Source organism: Panicum virgatum, chromosome 1K (genome assembly GCF_016808335.1).
Source record: "Panicum virgatum strain AP13 chromosome 1K, P.virgatum_v5, whole genome shotgun sequence".
In the NCBI taxonomy this organism is placed as follows: domain Eukaryota; kingdom Viridiplantae; phylum Streptophyta; class Magnoliopsida; order Poales; family Poaceae; genus Panicum; species Panicum virgatum.
Window position 1 is genome coordinate 29,867,603 of NC_053136.1, and position 15,954 is coordinate 29,883,556.

Here is a 15,954-nt window from a genome sequence, read left to right on the forward strand (position 1 = left end):
GTTGATGGGTTGCAGTGGAGAAAAGTGGACAGAAGATTCCCAATATTTGCAAATGATGCGAGGAATATAAGGTTCGGCTTAAGTACGGATGACATGAATCCTTTCGGTGAGCAGAGCAATGGCCATAGTACCTGGCCTATGACACTCTGTATATACAACCTTCCTCCCTGGTTGTGTATGAAGCGGAAATTCATTATGATGCCGGTGCTTATCCCCGGCCCGAAGCAACTCAGTAACGATATAGATGTGTATCTGAAACCACTGATTGAGGATCTTCTATTATTGTGGAAAGAGGAGGGTGTTCGTATGTGGGATGCGCACGCAGAGGATCATTTTAACCTTCGTGCATTACTTTTCGTAACCACCAACGATTGGCCAGCACTAAGTAACCTCTCCAGACAATCCAATAAGGGTTATAGGGAATGCACCCATTGTTTAGAAGAAACCGACAGCACGTACCTCAAGCACTGTAGGAAGATCGTGTATATGGGTCATCATCGATTTCTTCCGATCAAGCACCCATTAAGGAGGAGGCATGCTCACTACAATGGAAAGGAAGATCATCGAACCAAGCCTAGACACCGTTGTGGGAAAATAGTGTTTGAAATGGTCAAAGATATAAAAGTAGTATTCGGAAAAAGACCCGGCAGCAGATCAGTGCAGAGCGATGACGGATGTGCACCTATGTGGAAGAAGAAGAGTATTTTTTTGGGAGTTACCTTGTTGGGAAGTCTTAGACGTCCGCCACGCAATTCATGTGATGCACCTAACAAAAAATCTTTGTGTGAACCTTCTAGACTTCCTTGGTGTCTACGGTAAGCCAAAGGATACATTGGAAGCGCGGCAAGATCTTCAACGTATGAAACAACGGGCCGCCTTACATCCAGAAAAAAGAGATAAAGGACGTCATTATCTAGGTCCTGCATGCTACACTCTTAGTAAGGAAGAGAAGCAAAGTATGTTCGACTGTTTGAACAGTATCAAGGTCCCATCAGGCTACTCTTCGAATATAAAGAGGCTACTAAACTTGAAAGAGAAGAAATTCGCACACGTAAAGTCCCAGGACTGTCACGTGTTGATGACGCAATTGATTCCAGTTGCACTTAGAGGTATTCTACCAGCTAATGTTCGAGCAACAATTATAAAGCTATGCGCCTTTCTCAACACAATTTCTCAGAAGGCAATCGATCCATCGAGTTTAAGCAGGCTACAAGAGGATGTTGTCCAAAGTTTAGTCAGTCTTGAAATGATATTTCCTCCATCATTCTTCAATATTGTGACGCATCTTCTAGTTCACCTGGTCAAAGAGATTGGTATTCTCGGTCATGTTTTCCTTCATAATATGTTCCCTTTTGAACGATACTTTGCAGTCCTAAAGAAATACGTTCGTAATCGGGCTCGTCCAGAAGGAAGCATTGCGAAGGGTTACGTCACAGAGGAGGTCATTGAGTTTTGTGTTGACTATGTGGAAGAACACTGCCCAATTGGGATTCCAGTATCACGTCATGAGAGGCGGCTGATTGGAAAGGGCACACTTGGAAGCAAATCAGTAAATGCCACAGATCATGCCATGTTGAGCAAAGCACATCTCACAGTTCTGCAACAATCAGTCTTGGTGGCTCCATACATGGAGGAGCACATGTAAATTGTGCGAAGCATATAATCTTTGAAGTCTGAGACATGGATTACAAAACATCATAACGATACATTCGCCACCTGGTTGCAGAAGGAAGTCATGGCCAACGATCAAATTCATGAGCAGCTAGCTTGGCTGGCCAGGGGTCCGGCAAATTCAATCCTGATGTACCAAGGATATGAAATTAATGGTTACACATTTTATACAAGAGCCCAAGATAACAAGAGCACCAATCAAAATAGTGGTGTCCGTATAGATGCCACCGACTCTAGTGGCCAAACGAACTCATATTTTGGTTACATTGAAGAGATCTGGGAACTCGACTATGGGCCGTTGAAGATACCTCTATTTTGTTGTCAATGGGTTGAACTCACAGGAAAAGGTGTCGATATCGACGAGTACGGAATGACAACGGTAGACCTCAAAGAGCTTGGCTATCGAGACGAACCATTCGTCCTAACTAAAGATGTCACTCATGTTTTCTATGTGCAAGACATGTCTAGCAAACTGAGAAAGGACAAGTCCAGGAATAAATCAAGTTTTGTAAGTGCCGGAGATGAGCCAAAGCGCCATATTATTCTGGCAGGAAAAAGAAAAATTGTGGGAGTCGACGATGTGACAGATGAAGAAGAATACAATAAGGTTGAAGATATGACTCCGTTCGCAGTGGAGGTTGACACAAGTATTCTTTTAGCCGAAGAGGAGGCTCCGTACGCACGTCATGATCATAATGAAGGGACGATTGTAAAGCGAACCATCGTTAATACTCCCTTAGTTGAATGATTATGTCTTGTAATATTTTCTGTGAACATTATCAGATTTCTTGGGCAATTAAATGATTTATTATGCAATTATTTGATTTATTATGATTTATTATGCAATTAAAATGCTTAGTTATGCACCTAAATGATTTATCATGTAGTAATTAGAATTATTGTGCATTTAAATGATTTATTATGCAATTATAATAATTAGTTATGCACCTAAATGATTTATTATGTAGTAATTAAAATTATTGTGCATTAAAAAGATTTATTATTCAATTAACTAATTTATTAGATGATTATATGATTTATTAGGCTATTAAATGATTTATTAGGCTATTAATGTAATTATTTGCTTTGAACATTATCATATTTATTGGGCAAGTAACTGATTTAATAGGTATTTATCAGATTTATTATTTAATTAACTAATTTATTAGACGATTAAATGATTTATTAGGCTATTAATGTAATTATTAGGCAATTAACTTATTTACTAGGCATTATGTGATTTATTAGGTACAATAATTTTTTCGAATATCATGAAGCAATATTTGATTTATTGGGCAATTAATAGATTTATTAGGCAACTAACAGATTTATTAGAGAAACAGAAAAGGGAAAAGAAAATAAACAGAAAAGCCTTAGGTACCGGTTCGAAATATGAACCAGTACCTAAGGCTGCCTAGTCCCAAAAAAAAGGGGTTGAGAAGTTTTGAATCGTGGCCGTGGCGAACAAAATTCCTAGAGTTACCATTGCGCTATCGAGTAATTTTAGTTAGATCGTCGCCAACAAGCGAGAAAAGCAAATGTCGTGGAAGCCTTAGGCACCGGTTTTCGTTCCCCACCTGGTGCCAAAGTGGAATTTCAGTTCCTTCCCGTTGGGCACCTAAGGCACCGGGTGGGAGGTCACCCGGTACCTAAGGCATTCCTTAGGCACCGGTTGGATACCCAACCGGTACCTAAGGCTGCCTTAGGTATCGGGTGACTTTATCACCCGGTGCCAAAGGCTTCCACAATATAAGCACCGGCTCTCTCCATCTTCCTCCACTCGCTGCCGCCCTCCGCCGCCGCCGCCCCACGTCGACGCTCCTTGCTCTGCAGCTCTGCACCACCGAGCACTGCTCCCGTGCGCCGCCGCCGTCGATCCGCCGCCCCGCCGTGCCTCTTCGCCGCCCGTTCGTCACCGGAGCTAGGTGAGGTGGTGACGAAGCCCCATACCCCATTTCCCCTCTCTCTCTGTCGCTCTATCTCGCCGGCGATTCCTCGCAGAAGCCATGGTTCCGCACTCTCACCACCGAGCGGCCACCTCCGGCCATCGTCGCACCTCCTGGACCCCCTAGCCGCGTTCCCCATCGCCCCCTCTCCCTCCCCAGCCTAACCCCGCCACGAACCGAGCCCCGGAGCACCGTTTTCGGTGTACTCCGGTGGTTCGCCGCCGGCGCAAAGCGCCGCCTGCCCGAGCCGCCGGCTCCACCTAGCGCCAAGCCGCGCCGTCGCCCGAGCCGCTAGCCAAGCCGCCGTCCGCCTGAGCCGTCGCCCGAGCAAAGCCGAGCCACAGCTGAGCCAGCAGCCGCATCTCAAGCCGCCCCCACCCTTTTTCAGCCATTAGATCGAGATCCAACGGATCGGATCTGTTAGATCCGAGCTGAACCATAGGCGTCCCGGTGCTTTTGCTAAAGAGACCCTGAGTTTCTTCAAAATTAACCCACAGTCCTTCCTAGTTCAAAAGAAATTCCAGAGAGGCCCTTTCTAGATTTTTCTTGCAAATAAGCCCCTAGAATCTTGTTTTAGCCATATCTTTCACATTTTGACTCCGATTTTAGCGATTCTTGCGCTCACGCGATCCTTGCATCGTGCTCAACATCTTTTTCAACTTTTATAGTACTGTTTTAACTGTTTTTGTACTTTTTCTTATTTGTATTGTTTTTTCCTCTTGTGTGATCGTGTAGACAACATGCCGTTCGAGTGTGATCTTTCGAGGTGAGATAATTTTTTTCTAAACACATTAATGGACTTTCTATTACTCGTCTTATGTATAGTGTACAATGTTTTCATTATATATAGTGTATAATTTAGTTATAGAATTTAGTTATTAGAGAGACTTTATTTAATCATGTATTTAAATAGAGAGTGAATAATGCTTGTATTTATGTATTTATCATGTATTTCTGTAACTCATGTATTTATCATATAACTCGTGTATTTCTGTAACTCATGCATGTATTTATGTATTATGAATTCTTCATTCTTAATTATGAAATCAAACACGACGCTCTCTCCTTCTTAACGACTTCTTAACGGCGATCGGTCTCTCGCTAACTCTCGTTGTCTCCTTGTCCCCGACACTCTCTCGCTGTCTCTCCACTGACGCTCTCTCGCTATCTCCTCACCAATGCTCGGTCTCTCGCTCACACACACATGCACACACACACTCACTCACAGACACACACACTCACTCACACACTCACTCACACACACTCACACTGACTCACACACACTAACTCTCTCTCTCTTTCTCTGTCCCACTAACACACAAACACACACACACATTGACTCACACACACACTCACTAACTCTCTCTCTCTTTCTCTGTCCCACTAACACACAAACACACACACACTCTCTCTCTCTCTCTCTTTCAAACACGCATATTCGTTCAAAGAATTGAATTCTCCTGCTTCATTTAAGGATGGACACATACTCTAACACATTTTTACGGTTTCAGTTAAGGATGGACCCCTTCGGTGATGACGAGGTCACCAAGCAATACATGTTGGACGCAATAAATGAAGATACGAGGGCCAACACCACCCAGCCAATCGCTGAAGAAGATGCTCGGACAGCTGATTTGTTCCTGAATATGTCTGGAGATACCGATGAAGAAGATGATGACTTTGCGCCGTCGCCCAATCAACAGTAGCATGTTCCAGTACGAATCTTAAAACTATATGCATGGTGACTTCAGTAGATTAGTTTTGTGATTAACATATCTTTTCTATAATTTAGTCGACCTCCGCATCGACTTCGTTGAGCCAGTCAAAAGGGAGACGCCGACCAACCAAGAAAATGGAGGGAAGATAGGTCATCACAGAAGTGGACGCAGAGGGCTGTCCAAGTGCTCCAGAGGCTGCTAGCACAAAATTTGTCAACTAATGTGGGGTTATTGTTCGGGCAAGAATTCCGATCACCACAAGACTATGGAAAATGAGCAAACCCGAAGAACAGCAACACGCCGTGCTTGCACATCAGAAGGAAATGCTATGGGCAGAATTCAAGGATATGTTCACTCTTCCAGAAGGAGTTGACCAAGAACTTGTGAAGAAATGTGCCCTGAAAAAGATGGTCCTTGCCTTTGCAACTTTCAAGAAGAAGTTGTACATCAATTACATCAAGAAAGATAAGGAGCCGAACTGGGACGATCTAACTCAGGTTAAACCATAATGGGAGGAGTTCAAACAATACAAACTATCAGAGGAAGCCCAAGAAAAATCCGAACAGGCCAAGGTGAATGCAGCAAATAAGAAGTACAGTCACCACCTTGGGGCTGCCGGGTACAAGAAGTCAGTAAAAAAATGGCAGAAGATGGAGCAGGACCTTATGGATAGAGGCATCAGGCCGACGACTTGGGATTGGCCGAATAGATCCAAGTGGTGGTTATTTGCTAATGGCGTGACACTAAACCAGTTGGATGGAAGTTTGGTCGTGCCCGAGCATATGCAAGAAGTGTCCCGCGATCTAGTCACTGCAATAGATGAGACCCAACAAGGAACATTCCAGCCTCAAAGGGAGAATGATGAGCTGACAAGGGCATTAAAGAATTCAGAACACCCTAGACGAGCCCGCGACATCGGCGTGGTCCCATGGAAAGTTGCTTGGGCCGGAGATTCCTCTTACAAGACTCACCGAAAGAGCAAAGCCGAACAGGAAGAGAAATTTCGTGCCATGCAAGAAGAGATGACCAGGAAGGTTGCGTCCTTGGAATCTCAGATGGAAGCCAGGGTCAATAAGGCAGTGCAGCTAGCTCTGAGCCAAAGGGGCACTGCTGGGTCGCACCCGGATGTTGTGATAAGCCCGGTCTCTCAGCGACGCAGCAGCTGTGCATCCACAGCGGCGCCCGACGTACAAGCGGGACAGCAACCCCAGATTGAGCCAACGGTGGTAGATGACCAGAGGTATCCAGTGGACGATGTCACCATGCCGACACCGTGCGAGCTTCATGTGTGAGCAAGAAAAATATCCATTCATGTCGCATACGGGTCAGCCCTGCCCCTGAATCCTTCTACAACAATTCATGGAAGGCCGATACCCCCTGGCTACACCTCCGTCACAGTCGAGCAGATATATGGAAACAATGAGGATCTTGAGCTCGACTTCGTTGGAGGGGATGGAGAGAAGACATTGGGAGACGCACTGCACGGGGTCGTTCTATGGCGCAAGGCCGACATCAAACTTACTGCAAGCACAACGGCTCCCATGCAGACTGATCGCCCGTCTCCGTGGTCTCCCTCACTGCCGTCCCCACAACCACCTCCTTCACCACCGTCTCCGCCGGCGCAAAGGGCCACGAGTACTCCAACTCCTCCTGACCCAGAAAAAGGAAAGAAAAAGACAGCATCCATCCCAGCGGCTGGACCCTCAAAGAAGAAGCAGAAAACAGTCAAAAGAAAATTAACCTACGAGAAAACTGCTAAGGAGTTGGAAGAGGAGACTGCTCGATATATCAAAGAACAATTGAAGCCTAAAGTCCCCCCGCCGAGGGAAAAGGTACCTCTAGAACTAGGGAAAAAGCTTCTCGCAAACCTAGACAACCCACCAAAATCGAAAAGCTTACCCTCGGACTATGATCGTACTCTGACAAAAGCACACAAGGTGAGAAATCTGAAGAAAAAATGTGGCAAGACCATTCCTCAGCTTGGCACACAACAAAAAGGACTCGAGCCCCTCCGGGTGCCAGGGTTGCCACTCCTACACCCGACGGACGTACAACTCTAGGCGGACCTACAGGCCGCGGTATTTCTTTCTGAAACTGGATTAATGCTAGAGGAGGCAACGGGGCAAGTGGAGGCGGAAATCCCTGTCGCCCCTATTCTTACTCCATTCCAGCATGGAAAACCTTTTGTCACTGAGGAAGAGGAGAAAAGTCTAGGCACGGAGATGTTCAATTTGCATAGATGGTACCTGCGAATGTCGAATGATGAAGGGAAAATATTTGGAGTCAAGTATCGTGACCATGATTTCTTCCGCGGGGAGGATGACTTCTGGGTGTACTTCGAAAATTTATATCACATTTACCATCGACAAGCCCTCGACGCCTCTATCATCACCATTTGGGTTTTGTAAGTATCACTTACCTCTACATTAATACTTTTTGTTAACAAGAACATAATTATATGTGTGCATTATAAAATTTCTATTGTATCGTTTAGACAGGAGACCCAAAGAAGCCGAAAACATGGATGGCACCATCAGATCGGCTTCATGTCTCCTTTGCTAGTCAACCAGAACGTGCTCAACAAAAATTACAAGGAAACGTGCCAAAACATGTACGATTCGTTGACTAGGCAAAATTACAAATCCTATATATTCATACCATACAACTTTGGGTAAGCCTTGGTCGACTCAATCCTCTATTATATTACTAAATAAATACTAATTCGTCTAATGCATGTATGTATATATCCTATCTATATCTGCAGTTATCATTGGATTTTACTCGTACTTTCCGTAGAGACCGGCAATCTTATAGTTTTTGACTCAATGAGAAATCCAAAGTCCGCAATCCAACATATCCTAGACCCCTTGAAAAGGTAACTTTAGTTTGCACAATCAAATCTTTTTTCTGTTAATAACAATTCTTGAATATCAAACTTAACTTTGAGCACAGGGTTTGGAAAAAAATTGTGAAAAATAACAAAGGACGTGGTCAATGGAGGCCCGAACTGAACGTTAACATGGATTATCCGGTATGTTGATTCATAAAGATTTGTCTAGTTAAGTATATAATCCCAAATTGTTCTAAATTGAGTAATTTATTTGTTTCTCCTTAAGTGTGCGAGACAACAACAAGGAACTGATTGGTGCGGGTACTACGTATGCGACTACTTGCACATCATGACTCCATGCGGGAAGGCTACTGATGAAGACACGAGAGTACGTCCAAACCGTTCACTAGTATATTTTCATAATTGTACTAACGCACATGATGTTAATCCTTTTTTCCTAAATGATAGATGTCTCAAATGGGGATGAATGTTACTCTACTGATCGGATCAATGCCGTGTGCGAGTAGCTCGCCGGATTCATTTTGAACGAGATCTTGGATCCTAGAGCCGAGTTCTACCACGACGGTCACATCCATAGAGGACTTCCATCGACCTCTTGAGGGTCCAGTAGTTGGACTGCAAACATGACTTGTACATTTGTAAATATTTTTAAATGTTATGCCTTGATGTTTGTAAATTTGTAAATATATTAGTTCATCTAATTAGCTTAATTATATGCGCACATTTCACTTTTAGTTAGTTTCAAATATTCTCTAAAAACGAACACGAACGACCAATGAACATATAGTACTGTAGAGCTTGAGTGCATTTAGCAATTATAAAAAAATAAATAGTAATAAATATAACAAACAAAACTGGATTTGGAAAAAAAAGGGAAAAGGTCATTGGTACCGGTTGGAAAGACCAACCGGTACCAAAGCCCCTTTGGTACCGGTTGGTCTTTCCAACCGGTACCAATGGAAGCCTAAGGCACCGGTTGAAAAACCCGGTGTCGAGGCCATTGGTCTTGGTTTGCGGAAACCGGTTGGAAAACCGGTGCCTAAGGCCTCTTCCAACCGGTTCTCATAGCCTGTTTTCCAGTAGTGTATCCTTATGGGGCCACAATTTCTCATTTTTTGGAACAACTTATTTTTTAGAGTAAAAATGATAAACTATTGGAGATGAACTGTTTTTTGTCTCCCCATGCCTATTTAGGGAGTTGGCAAACAACATGTTTTGGGAAGAAAATATTGGAAACTCTTGGAGATGCTGAACATCCAAGTTGCTATATGGTTTAGAAAATATACCATCCTTTATGAAGATGACAGGGGGGTCATGATGAGCACATGCCGATAATACATTGTATGGATGCTTCACTACAATAATTTTTGCCATACTACTTATTAATATTTCTTTTCATAATATCCATACCCTTCTCATCAGGTCAATAATGTCACTAGTGCGTCATCTAAAATAAATTTAAGTACATGGCATTCGATAACTGTGTTGACGAATCAATATCGAAGAGGTGTTTTATATGTTCAATATATGGAAACCTACCAGGAGATTCAACAATTATAATTTGATTTTGACACTGGAGTTTCAATACCTCTTGTTACCTTTACAAGGATGCAAAAAAAAACTCATATTAAAACAAGCTACAATTTGGCGAGAAGCAAAAGAGTGATGAAAATATGAGTTACAGCCAAACCTACATTGATTGTTTTTATGGTGGTGTAATGGCGCGTTGCATGTCACTACTTACGATCTTGGTCTATTTTTCTTCATGGAACTTCATTCTGTCACTTTTTCTCCATCACGAACCATTCCAAGTTATGCACGCATTAATAAAATATGTTTGAACAAAGAAAACTTTTTAGTATTTTACTCAAACACACGTATTCATCATTTCATCTAGAAGTGGGCATTAATTTTTATTATGACGAAGTAATGAAGTAACTTCCAACAGAACTATTTAATAATGAGAAAAATGGACCATTTTGCATGATCGATATGCAGGTGAAGCAAAATGCTGCTTCATTGTTAGTTCTTTAAATGACATGCTAATTAGTGGTTTCTCTGGAGAAGGTTCTAAGTAGAAAAAGGTGTGAAAATAAACATTCTTTCTGTTATATGGAAAATATCTGTTGCAGTTTTTTTTTTGACAACAAACATCACATATATTAATTAGCAGCAAGATGCTGCAATCAGCCAAAAGGACTGAATGTTTACATGATTCAGTGCTTGGAAGAGGTCGCACTGATGATTATGCATCCCAAAGGAGCACCCAAAGGAGCAAACAGGTTGAAATGATACAATATGAGAAGAATTATGGAGAGAAGCCTGTCTAGCTAATGTGTCAGCAGTAGTGATGAGGGACCTGAGAATTTTAAAGATCTTGCCGTTGATTTGAGGAAGGGAGTTCCTGTATATCTGAGTAAAAGGCTTGGCTCTCCAATCTGTTCCCGTTGAAGCGCATGCAACATTACATTATGAATGAATGAATATATATATATATATATATATATATATATATATATATATATATATATATATATATATATATATATATATATATATATATATAGCACTAAGCCAGGGTATCTATAGTAATTAATGGTGGCCTATACTTTCGACACCATTCTTCGAGAAACTGTTGTGTTCCCTGTGAGCTGCTTGGGTCAAATTAAATAAAGGCTGAAAATTTTTGTGACGGGGGGACAAATCCTTGTAGGAGTGCCGTCATATATATTAGTAAGCTTCAAATCAAAGGAAGAAGAGTCTGTAAAGTTGAACATCTGCCCGGTAGTTTTTCTTCTCTTTACTGTTGAAATGATACATTCTTTTTTCAGAAAACACCTATCGATAAACAAAGGTACAACATTTTAAGTTTAACTAACTATATGTCTTAAGGTTGGAGAGAAAAATATATTCATAATATTAATGGTATAAGTTTCTGTTCTCCGATATATTTCAAATATGGTGCTAAGAGTATATATATTACAAACATGGCGCTAGGAGTGTACTGAAAATTCCATTGATACAATAATAATCTCCTGTGACACTTAATCTTTGCCGGATTACAAGTGAGGATGGCATTCCATTTAGACAATAATAATCTCCTGTGATACAATCGCCGTCATTATCGACCTATTACAACTGATGGGAAGCCGGCCACAAATGACTGTCATTAAAATATAGGTGAGCTATTCGTATTCTAGGATAGAAGCGGTCAATGAACATTAGTACCTTATCCAAATGGGTGGACGTCACACATCACTACATCAGTACTTGAGATAAGCAAATATGGTGTAGTGGCTACCCGCAAAAATATAATGTAGTGGCGGCAGTAACACATAAAAGAGCAAAGACAACATGTCCCACTGATGCTTTGTGATAAAAAAAAAGTTGTTATTAATTACAAGTGAGGATGGCATTTCCTTGTATTGTAGCATGATGGCCTTCTAGAAGCCAAATGAAACAGTATCAGATTGTAAACAGTGCACAACATGGTTCTAACTAAGCTACTTTCATAGTTCCTTTGTAAAAACTTAAAACAATAATACAACATGGACTAGGCATGGAGATAGTCAGATGTAGATGTTGAATGGCCTGCATGAAGTTAAAAAAAATCATTAGAATGTGTACTGAACTAAAAAAACACTAGCAGATTTAATGCATTTTGTGCACATCCTAGTTAGATGAAACTAGCGGAGTTATTTTTGCCTGTAAAGTTTTGCAATTGAACTACCACCTAGCTATAGTTGATGTTAAGTGTGTACTTTAATAAAACAATGCAACTCATGAAAAACTCTAACACCCTCGACCTCTCAGCTACAGTTGAAGTCATCCATTTGGGGAGCTAGTGGCAACTGAATAGCTCTCAGTCTCCAATGGTAACAAAATATATCATGCATAGTATTTATATCCTATCCTAGTATTCCTAGCTACTGCCAGATTACAGCTTTCCTGATAGTTTGAATAATTATCATGGTTCTTAAGGCGTCGCCTAGGCGACGCCAAGGCGTCAAGGCGCTCAGGGAGGCCAAGGCGTCGCCGACGCCCAGCCAGAAGAGAGGAAGAGTAAGGGGAAGGAGCGACCGGGATGAGGTGTCCATGGTCGCCTTACCATAACAGCAGCAAAGTGAGAGAGGGAGGGAGGGAGAAGGGGGAGGAAGAGGAGAAACAGCTTCCTGCTAGCTCTGGCGTCGATCCGACGGACAGCAGCCATCTGGAGAGCGTGAGGAAGGGAGGGAGAAGGGAGAGGAAGGGAAGGCTTCCCTGCTGGCTCTGGCGGCTGGCGCGGATCCAGCGGGCAGCGGCTCACCTGGAGAACTTGAGGGAGGGAGAAGGGAGAGGGAGAGGAGGGGGAAGCTTCCTGCTAGCTCCGGTGAGGGAGGGAGAAGGAGGGAGAGGGCGAGGGCGAGGAGGGAGAGGAGCGGAAGGCAGCCGCCGCCGCCGGCAGTGACTCGCGAGCGAAGGGTGGGCAAGTTTGAGAGTGTTCGGGAGAGGGGAGCTAGGTCAGGCCTGGTGGGGATGTGGGGTGGTGCTTGGGCTTTTAGTGGGCTGGGCCAAGTTGTCTCCTTTCTCTTATTCTTTTTCCTTTTCTCCCTTCTCCTTCCTTCTCTTTTTTCTTTTTCTCCCTACATCCTGCTGCTATAAGGCGTCGCCTTGCTCGCCTAGGCGTCCGCCTAGGCGTCGCCTCGCCATGCTGACGGGGTCGCTCGCCGTGCCTCGCCTTAACGCCTTAAGAACATTGATAATTATTGTAGACAATATGTATGCCTGCCTTTAAACTGTACAACTACTTTTTGGACCTTCAATTGTTAGCAGGTAATTTACGAAAATAGAACTTTACCTCACATACAAGATAGGTGTGCTTCACATGTCAAGTCAAGACCACATTATGTTGAGACAAGGCCACACTTTATTGAGTTGATACCTCAGAGGTACCATCTCTGCATGCAAAAGAATATAAAACAAAGTATTCATGAGAGATTATCGTATATGATGTAAACAGAATAGTGAAACAAATGATTTGAGAGTAATAAAATGAATTTAGAAATATTATGTAAACTTGGTCATAACAGATGATATTCTTTGTATCCAAGAAGGTAACATGATGTGTAAACAATGTAGAAAATCAGCCACTTAAAATTACAGTAGAAATCCTGGAACTAGGAATGCAATAACAAAAGTTTTGTTGCACAAGCAAATTACCATCTAGTAGTGCCAATCAATTTATCTCGTCCCATCTCACATTAGCATACAGCAAGAAACAAGAAACAGAACATCGCCACATCTCACATTAGCATACAGAGTCTATTTTCCCATCAGGAACAGGACATCACCACATTTGAGCAATGGTCACCTATAATGGCAAGAAAATTCAGAGATTCAGAACTTACCAAATAGTAGTTCAGGATGTCTATGATTTGGGGGCATTAGTAGGGAAGATAACAGCAGCACTAGGACAGATCTAAGTCACCGGTGAAAACTCAATCAAACATTCCCTCTGCAGCCAGCATATACACGAAAAACAATTTATCTGAGCCCGAGATAAAAAAATCTCATACAGCAGGAACACAAGGCATGCGACATCTTACCATCAATATACTGCAGAAGCTTGAGATGTGGCGGACAGCAGCGGCAAACAACGTGCCCAGCAGCCACCCCTAAAGGCACAGATCTAGAGCACCGGGAGCATCTGGTTCAGTGAGAAGAGGCATGATTTTTGGTCACTACGATGGGATTGCTGGGGCGGCGCAGAAGGAGGTTGTTGTGGGGAGGTTCCTGGTGGCGGCGGCCTAGGGTTTCAGGTGGTGGCAGGAAGGAGATGGGGGGTTCATGGGGCGAGCAAGCCACGGTTTGGGTGCGGAAGGAGTTGGGAGGCGGCCGGCGGCCGGTGGCTGACTACGACGTTGGTGGTGGGAGGTGATGGCGTGGCGGATTGGTTTGCCGGCGGCGAGGAGCAAACTGCCATGGAGGGGATTTTTTTTTTTTTTTTTTTGAGCAGGGCCATGGAGGGGAATTGGGGGAAGATGACCCTAGACTTGGGGTTGGGGAGGAGAAGTCACGGCACGGGCGTCGATTTGGTGGCCCGCGCGCTGATTTTTACGTCCGCGCCGTGCGGAGTCTCTGCGCTGTGGGCCTGCCTTTGTGGAAAAAGGCGGCACGACAAAATTTCGCGCGCACGAGGGCGCGGTAGAGCATAGCCATACACCGTCGGTCAGTCAGGCATCCGGGTCGGCGCGTGTGGAACGACGGGAAACGGTGGGCTCGCCTGACGTTTGCTAGCTAGCCGCAGGGGATGCTCCACACCGTCAGGCAAAAACTGATCTGCGGTAGTAGGCATAGCCATACACAGCAGGTGTACATGATCAGATTATTGGTTGTGCAGTCATTACCTGATGAGTGCATCACCAGACCGATTGACCAAAGAAACTCCATCAAAACCAGATCACATCGCCATTCTTGCTTAGAAGTTTAGTATAAGTGAGCTCGGAAAATGTTAATACCATAAATATGTTCTCACATTTGCTTCTTTGTCTTCATATGTTTGTGAATCTATATCACCAAGATTTCAGCTTCAATTGGTGTGTAATATTTTGTTCCTGAATGGTAAATCAATTGAAGCAAAAAACTATGATAAACAATCAAGATAGTTCCATTTTTGTTCCATTTTCTGTGTAAAAGATAGATGTGCAACCAGTAATATCTGTTTGTCAAAAACTTACAATAATGATAGTCCACTCTCGAATTTGAAGTGGGAGGATGCGATTGCCTGGTTGTGCCATCTCTGCGGCTGTTTTCATGACTCATGACCGCTCATGCTCTCATTTCTGCTCTACGTTTATATAACGCAGAAACCTAGAATATAACTAGCTCATTCAGATAATTTCTTTCCTTCTTTTGGCTATATTCGATGAAATTACGTTGTATAGACACTACAAGATTTTTAATATATGGTAAAAATTTGTCAACAAGTGGCTGACTGGGATTCATCAGTTATCTTATCCACTAGGTCTGATATTGGTGGTCCCGCAATTCTTAGTGTGGAATTCAATTTATACTCCTGGGAAATACTACTTTGATACTAAAATACCATCACCCTTTGGAGAGGTGAAAATAATACTCGGATAGTGCTTGGTTCGATGAAAAATATAATGGTATGATCCATTTACACCATGATTCGTTTCCATTATATTTTATTTAATCTGTTTGGTATGAACTTGTTGTGATCAGGTATCATGTTAAGGGATCACAGTCCAATACAAAGTTTTTTACCCCCCGAAAGCAAGGTGTATCAGATCCCATTATTACGTTACCATTTCACCAGTGCTCTAATCTGGGCGAGTTAAGGTTTTTCTTTCTTCTTGGTGTTCCTTTCATGGATGGCTGATATTTGCCTTCTATGTTTCCATGGATGCCTGATGTTTTGCTTGCCTGCCTGTGCTCTGTTCGTCGGCCGGCTGGACCAGTTCTCCTGCTGTTCACTGTCTCTCTGCGTTGTTCCAGTCAAGTTCGTCCTCCTGGTTTAGCTGATATATGTTCGTTGTTTGTTAGTTTTGTTCGATGCTTGTGCTTTTGTGCCGGAATGTTCAGAGATTTTAGATAGATGGGCTCATGTTTTTCTGGTACAGAGCAGGGCATAGGTAGGAATGGTTCATGTACATCTGAAATATCGGATTGTGCTGTGTAAAGACCAGATTTATTTTCAGTGAAATGTAATATAGACCTTCAGGTATTATTGTGTGCTGGTACAAAGCAGCCCAGCTTCGTGCTAGAT

The 15,954-nt window shown here is 43.0% G+C and overlaps 1 long non-coding RNA gene across 1 annotated transcript; it reads right to left on the reverse strand.

The window, feature by feature from the left end:
• Window positions 1–11,596: 11,596 nt before the first annotated feature.
• Window positions 11,597–14,153, reverse strand: LOC120702086. The gene is made up of 4 exons (XR_005686294.1): window positions 13,772–14,153; window positions 13,574–13,680; window positions 13,024–13,123; window positions 11,597–11,777 (listed from the first exon to the last, which is right to left on the reverse strand). It is a non-coding gene; the product is annotated as an uncharacterized LOC120702086 (long non-coding RNA).
• Window positions 14,154–15,954: the final 1,801 nt, after the last annotated feature.